We start from the raw sequence: 7,675 nt of genomic DNA, 5'->3' as shown, positions 1-7,675 counted from the left end.
GAAGTACTCTACATCACACCATAGGATGATCCAAACCTTCCATTTCATGGGCTACAATTTAAAAAGGTTGTGCCCCAAAATCATTTCCACAAGACGATCCTAGCCTTATGATATATCGAGGAACTGCATGTTATGGAAAATTGGAAACGTCTATAGATCGGAAGGTTAGGATCATCATGTGGAAATAGTTTTTTTGGCACAACCTATTTGGGGCCATAGGATGATCCAAACCGTCCATTTGATGGGCCACAATGTAAATAGGTTGTGCCCCAAGAATTTTAGGGGTGGGATTACTTACAGAGCTATCTGATTTTTCATCCCATCAAGCTGTCTTCCACTTCAGAGTTCTCTGATTTTTTCATCCCATCAAGCTGTCTTCTAATACATTTTCTGTCCCAATCACTTCGGCCCTGTTTGTTTTGGTTTTTCGGAACTGATTGTATTTCCAACACTGATTATTGGATTCCAAATTACGTTCAATTTTGACCCCATTAATCAGTTTTGGTCTCTCAATCGGTTCTCAAATCAAAACAAAGGGGCCTAATTGTAATTCGAGTCAAATAATCACTTTTGGGCTCGAATTCTATCCTCAAAAGCTAAATCAAACAACCGTGTCTAAAATACCATGGAAATTTCGGGACTGGTTCTCTCTCTAAATCATGCGCCTAAAATTTATTCAATTGTGGACCCAGTGCTTCTAAACACTATGCCCGAGTAAGTGCGGATACCAACACAGTAGTTATTCAAATATATCTGATTTTAGTTATCCAAATATTTTTTTGCAAGTAAATATTATATTGCTTTTGCAATTTTTTAAGAAGTATAGTGGGACAATTTTTTTGAGAAATATTTTAGTTATCCAAATACTAATCTATCCATTTGAAAACAAAGAGAGAAGGTTTGCCCTCATTTTCATGACAATTTCTTGAACTGTTGTTCTTCCTCATTGCAGGGATTTTATTCATCTTGGTTAACACAATTAAGGCTATCATGGAGCCTTTTTCTTTATTTATTTTCTTCTGTTTTGTGTTTCTTAGTTGTGCATACAAGCGAATTATGAGGCAACATTTTTTATGGCATTTTTATGCCATAATTGTATATGGTTTTATTTTTATTCTATTTTATTCCGTATATTTCTCCGTGTATTATGCTTTGTAATGTAACCAAATATTTAAATAACAATGCATCGATTTTCTGAAATGATTTACAGGCATATCCATACGGGTGAAAGTGTAAAGGGAGTGAGATCAACGATGGGGTTTAGGGTTTACGCTTTCAGGCTGCTGTTCAAGAATTTGCAGAGGATTTGTGATGGCTTCTTCTTTAAACGCTCTTCATCTATGGTCACATTGTTCATGGCTTGGATCAGATCAGGATAATTTTAATTTTTTAACTTTCTTCTACTATACAGTTTTCGCATTGTGATCTCAGTAATGTTCTGAAGTTTATTTTTGGTTTCCAATTTCTTTATATATTTTAATTTATTTTTTGAAACTTTGAAGAAGATATTTAATTTTTTCTTCATTATTTCATATGATTGTGGAACTAAGGTGTGTAATTTAGAAAATGTAAAAAGATCATTAATATTGCAATGGATCTGTCATTACGTTGAAATTACATCAGGGTTAGGATCATCCTATGAGGAAGAATTAATGGGTTACATCAAATTTGAGTGGTGGCACATCAAATGAACCGTTTAGATCATCAAATGAACAGCCCATTCCACATTTGCCTTATGATCAATAGGATGATCTGGAATGTCCATCTAACGGGATGTACCATAGATGAATAGATGATACATGTCACAAAATTAGTCTATGACCTTCATTTAAAAGCAAAAGCCACTCAATTGGAGTGTTTAGATCATGGGAAAATTAGTCCGTATCATCCAACCACTCAATTGGTATTGATGTCCTCTTTATTCAATTGGGATTTTAGCTTGGTAATTTGTACTTGGCTCTGAGATGATAGCAATGGGAATCTTCTATAGTCCAGATGATATTAAGACAGAATAAGATCATTCTGTAGGAACATATTTTTTTCAATGATATTGAAAGATTTGATTTAATAAGAGCGAACACATCTTCTCATATCTGAGAAAGATGATACATCGAGTTTATATTGTATTGAAGGGAAAGTATACCCTGATGGAAAGTGACCAAAATAACCTTAATTCTGATACATATGAGCATAAATAGACCCAAGAGCTCATAAGTGCATAGTTTGCTTTCTATTCTTTGTGCAATCGATGGGTTGAACTCTGTTTTAAGTTACCCATTCATATATGCCTGCTATTTTTCGTCCCTAGAAGAACTGTGCAATCATAAACACTTACATGAATCATCCATTCAATTTAGAGGTATTGTTCCCCAAGATGGCTCCAGAGGTTTCTTTTGTCGGACTGGTGCAACACTTTGCCGTGAAGTTTCTTTCTATGTTGCTGGAATGAGACTATGCAGAAGCCAAAAGTCTGAAGATTATCTTGCATGTAAGTGTTGTACATTGGCTTGTTTTGTGTGCGAGATGGCTTGTCTTCGACATCCCTTTGCATATCTAATGTGGACCCTTTGGCATTTATTTGTTTGCAAGCCATCAATTTAACCATTAGCATCATTTGTTAGGGAGACTTAAGGCCGTGGTCCACTACAGTAGGGCCCACTTTCCTAGTGTGGGCCCTATGCATGTCATGTGGACATGATCGGGGCAGTTGATCCAGTCATTTCCGTTGGCCCCACCTTTATCAGGGATTATCCTAACCTCTTGATAGAGATTTTAGGGTTTCTACAAAGCAGTTTTCAGGGAATAAAATGATAAAAAATGTGGTTGTTAGGCTCATTCCTAGTAGTCAATATGCGGCCTCGCGTGGGTCCTATCTAAGTGATCAGGTCCATCTGCCATCTTTTTGCATTTTATCATCAAAATGTTCTACAAGATCAACGGTTGGGATTGCACATTTATGTGACCATCGACATTGGGTCTCACTGGATTGACACAGTGAAACATTCAGACCACACAGCCATTGAGTTGGATTCATGTTCGATCATATCCCTTGATCTGGTCCCATTGCCATATAGATTGGATTATCTGATCAAGGTATTGATCAATGGCTCATAATCAACCACCAGATCGACGGACCAATTAATATAAAACTTTTCCATCAGATGTGGGGCCCTTACATATTTAATGTTAGGTGAGATTGAGAAAGGGTGATTATCCAAAATTCAGGAGATTTGTTGTTGATATATTGCAGGAGATTTTGCTAATCATCTAATAAACAATATTAAAAGATGGCTTTCACTACAAATAAAAAATTGCAACCAATAATGTCTTATTTTTATAATTAAAAAATGAAAATTGGTGTCTAAAAAATTACAACCTTTATGATATTGTTTAATGCTTTTTTATTATCTCGGTTGTATTAATGCTTTTTTTTCGAAACTATAAAAAACCATATTTTAATTAGGAAATGATATCAGCACAACCATTCTTTGATAATTGCACAAACGCAGCATGTCTGTTTCTTTTTAATTGCTTTGTAAGATCTTGTTGGGAACTGTAATAACCCCTTGACAAGATTTATTTTAATTAATTTAAAAGAGAGAGAGAGAGAGAGAGAGAGAGAGAGAGAGAGAGAGAGAGAGAGAAGAAAAAAGAACTATTGCTTCTTTGTCCTTTTTTTTCCTCCTATGCTCCTTGGCCCACCCATAAACTCTATAGAATTGATTTGGAAAATTGGAAGAGAGAGTTTAAAGAACATTCAACGAAGAATTATTGATTCTTTGTCTCCTTTTCTTTTCTTTTCGGTTATTTTATTTTGCCTTATGCTCCTTGGCCGGCCATAATAGAATTGATTTGAAAAATTGGAAGGGAGATTAAAGTACGTTTGAAGAAGAATTATTGATTCTTTATACATTTGTGTCTTATCCTTCGCCAGCCATAAATTGTATAGAATTGATTTGGAAAATTGAAAGAGAGATCAATGAATATCCAAAGAAGAATTGTTGATTCTTTATATATTTTTTTGTCTTGATGCTCCTTGGCCCGCCATAAACTGTAGAGAATTGATTTTGAAAATTGTAACAGAGATCAAACAGCATCTGAATAAGCAGTATTTTCTACAATCAAACTTTCTTTTCTTGATGTAGAGCCAAAATCGAGTCTTAAGAAAAAAAGAAGTCTCTGCAACTGTTGCCGGTTCTTCACTTTTATACAGAAAGAACGTATGAGTAAGATGGAACTATTACTATCTCCCATTGTTGATGAACTTGTTGGAAACTTGGAGGGAGCAATAAAAGAGATTAAATTACTGTGGGGTGTTGTAGACACCCCATTTTGACCGAACCCCAATAATTTGATTTGGAAGGAAACCCTAGTGAACCATGGTCTTAGAGTCCTAAATTCGTCTTTAAGGTAGGTTCGGATCCTAGTTAGGTTCCTCTAAAGTTTCGTCCGAATCCGGAGCGTTTGCCTAGCGAACGAGCCAAGATAGTGTACACAACTAAAGAAGGAAAAGACTACATGAGGGAGCTGCCATTACCAAGTTTCTATCTCACTAAAAGCGAGGGGAGTGAAATATCTGAAATGGGTGTGTTGGTACCAACTCCATATGCCCTAATGATAAGAGCCAAATCCACTCTCTTATTAGCCCTTTTTTTGCTTAGAAAATCAACTAATTATCATTAACAAGGGCTGTCCATGGGAAAAGAAGGGGGTAAAATTTATCTAAAATAGCTAGAAATAGGGATCGAGGGTTGGATTTGGAGGAGGGCGAATTTTTGTTTTGGAGCAAACCCTAGCAGAGGGTTAAAAGGGAGAGGCGCCTCATTTTGGCAGCGAGGAGGGAGTAGCGAGGAAGGGAGAAGAAAAAGGGAGCCGCCGACTCCGGCCGTGCCACCTCCAACCCCCATCTCCGGCCATTCCTCCGGCGAGCCACTTTTCCTCCATTTCTAATTTTGTTCATCATCTTCTCCGGTGGATTCTTCACCGGAATCCGGCTCTATCCCCGCCCTCTCCTCCGGCTGTTAACTTCATCATCTCCATGCTCCTCCTCCATCCTCCTTAGCCCATCTCGACCACCCATCTTCGTCACAACCACCACCTCCACCACCAACACCTCTATTTTCATCTCTTTCACAAACCCAAACCCATTTCTGTTTTCCCTTTTTCACAAACCCCATCTTCTTCAAAACCCATTTTCATCTTTCTCTTCACCACCGACTCCATTTCCACCAATCACCGCCCCTAACCTTCATCTCCTCCACCTCCAATCGGTTCCAACCCCGATTTCCACCCCCACCACCATCGTCTTCTCCAAATTCCAAACCCATTCGACCAATATCCCATCCCCATCCACTGAGAGCCTTGAATCCGGCCACCTCCATCTCAGCTACCATCCCACCACTATCTGCTTATTCATTTACCCTTTTTTTTTCCATTAATCTACCCTAACCGAGCCACTACCCATGTCCAGATCAACCCAATAAACCCACCTCTACCATTCACAACCTTCCCATCATCATCTCCACCTCCCCAAAACCAAAACCCATTTCAAATCTCATCTTCATCTCAGCCGACATCCTCAATCACAGCAGCCACCTCCATCAACCCAAACCCTCTCTTCTCCATTTTTAGCCATCATCCCCTAGATCCAATTAGAAACCCATTTGTTTTCAACGACCCCTGTACTCTCTAGTAATCCCAAATTCCTTGCAAATTCCGGCAAATCCGCGGCTACAATCGTCATATCCACATCATCTGATCGATCGATCGCAGCATGGGAAAAGGGAGGAGGGTTGAGGTCTGGCTTCATCTCAAATCTTTTATTCTAACCATTATTCTCATCTTTTCACATTCAAGGTATTTTTCTCTCCTTACCGTGTTGATTCTCACTCTTCTTAATATCTGTGTACGTGGTCTGGCTTTAAAAATCAATTCGTTACCTCATTTTCAAACCTTGCATTTCAAGATTTTTTTTACTGAGGTATATTACCTGTTTTACTTCTTTAATAATGCTCATTTGACAATATGGGGATCTTAATCTTGTTTGTGAATGGATGAAAGTTCTATAAGATTTGTGTGATTTCTTCCTTGAGAGTATCTGTTGGATGATGTATTATCATAATTTTTCATTTTTGCAGATTATAAGTATGTGGTTTTGAAACATGAAACTAATTTTGGTTTTCTACAGTTTCTTCACTCACAAATTCTTGGCACTATATTAGTCTGTCTGTGATACGTTTGTTTAAACAATGGGAGGTGCTCATTTGCATTTTTGAAATATCCTTCTCTTAAGCTTTGTGGATTTCAAAACCTTCATTTTCAGATTCCTTGCGGTTTTGATACCTGTATGATTAAATGAGCAGTGCGGTCAATGGTTTGGATAACACAAGTTGATTCCTAAGTTGATTGTGCTGATGAGTGGAAGATAAGAAGAATCACTATAGTCATGGCTATATAATTGGTGTAATGTTATCATTGATTGAGGATATTTTTCTTGTTAGATCAGTAATGTTCTAACGCACATGTACATAAAAATTCTAAATATGCTTGGTTACATTTGTTTATGGAATTCAAAGCATGTCCAGCTACATTCGTCTACAAGAATCTGAGGCATGTCAGCGACCATGCTAATTGAGCTTAGCTTGTCCCCTCTGTTAGAATGATTGTTTGGAAGTTTCTCTTTGAAATCTGCGATAATGTTGATTGTTATATTGGATGGAAGGGGGCGATGAAGGCGATAGCCCAAGCCCGTTCTTAGGGGACTTGCTCAGTCCAAGTAGCAATCCCCTCTTTTATTTAGCGGGTCAGTCCAGCCTTTTATATGCCATTAGACATAGTAGCCCCTTCATTGCCTTGGGGGCGATGAAGGCGATAGCCCAAGCCCATCCTTAGGGGACTCGCTCAATCCAAGTAGCGCTCCCCTCTTTTGTTTAGTAGGCCTACCCAACCTTTTGGATTTCTTTTAACCATTTTTTTTAAAAGAACCCTTCTCTGGGCAATGATAAGGTTACTTGGAGCCCGTCTTTATGTTTTGTGGCTCACCGCTTCGCACTTGGATCTGCACAAGTTGATGTCCCCTGTATGCACTGAAATTTTTACTAATTGGAATTATCATAATCTTTTGATATTTCTAATACTCTTCTTATCTTAAGCATTGAGTTAGGTTCTGAAGACAATAATGAATGGACTGTTCAGGTGAGATTATCTTGAAGCTTATCATATTTTTTTAATTTTATTTAAATAAATTGTTTTAGGAAAGAAGGAGATCAGATGACTACTCTATTCGATATTATCGACATGAGTACTGTCTGATTTCAAGGCGGGATTAGAAATATTATCATGTGTATTATGATATCAGATGATTACTTTAGCATCATCTGATTTCATCCCCATATTGGGGTGGTGTTTGTGGTTGGGCATAGAAGTGTTTGATATTATTTTTGCTTTATTAGGCTATCCAGCGGCTGGTCTGGACTAATTTATGTTGTTTATCATTTTATGATTGCTATAGGTTGTGTATTTTTTAATTGAAAATTCTTCTTTGCTTAACACTTGATTTATTTTTATAATAATTGAATGGAAATCTGAGTTTACTTGATAACCTTTTTCTTCACTTTGATTAGAGACTAACTCAGTCTTGTTAGAGCTTTGCTTGCTTGGGATCTTGGATCGTTTT

The sequence above is a fragment of the Tasmannia lanceolata genome, unplaced genomic scaffold, assembly GCF_043159265.1.
Source record: "Tasmannia lanceolata isolate RefF3 unplaced genomic scaffold, GAP_Taslan_0.1 ptg000018l, whole genome shotgun sequence".
Taxonomy (NCBI): domain Eukaryota; kingdom Viridiplantae; phylum Streptophyta; class Magnoliopsida; order Canellales; family Winteraceae; genus Tasmannia; species Tasmannia lanceolata.
The sequence above is the reverse complement of the archived record's forward strand: the minus strand, read 5'-3'. Positions refer to the sequence as shown.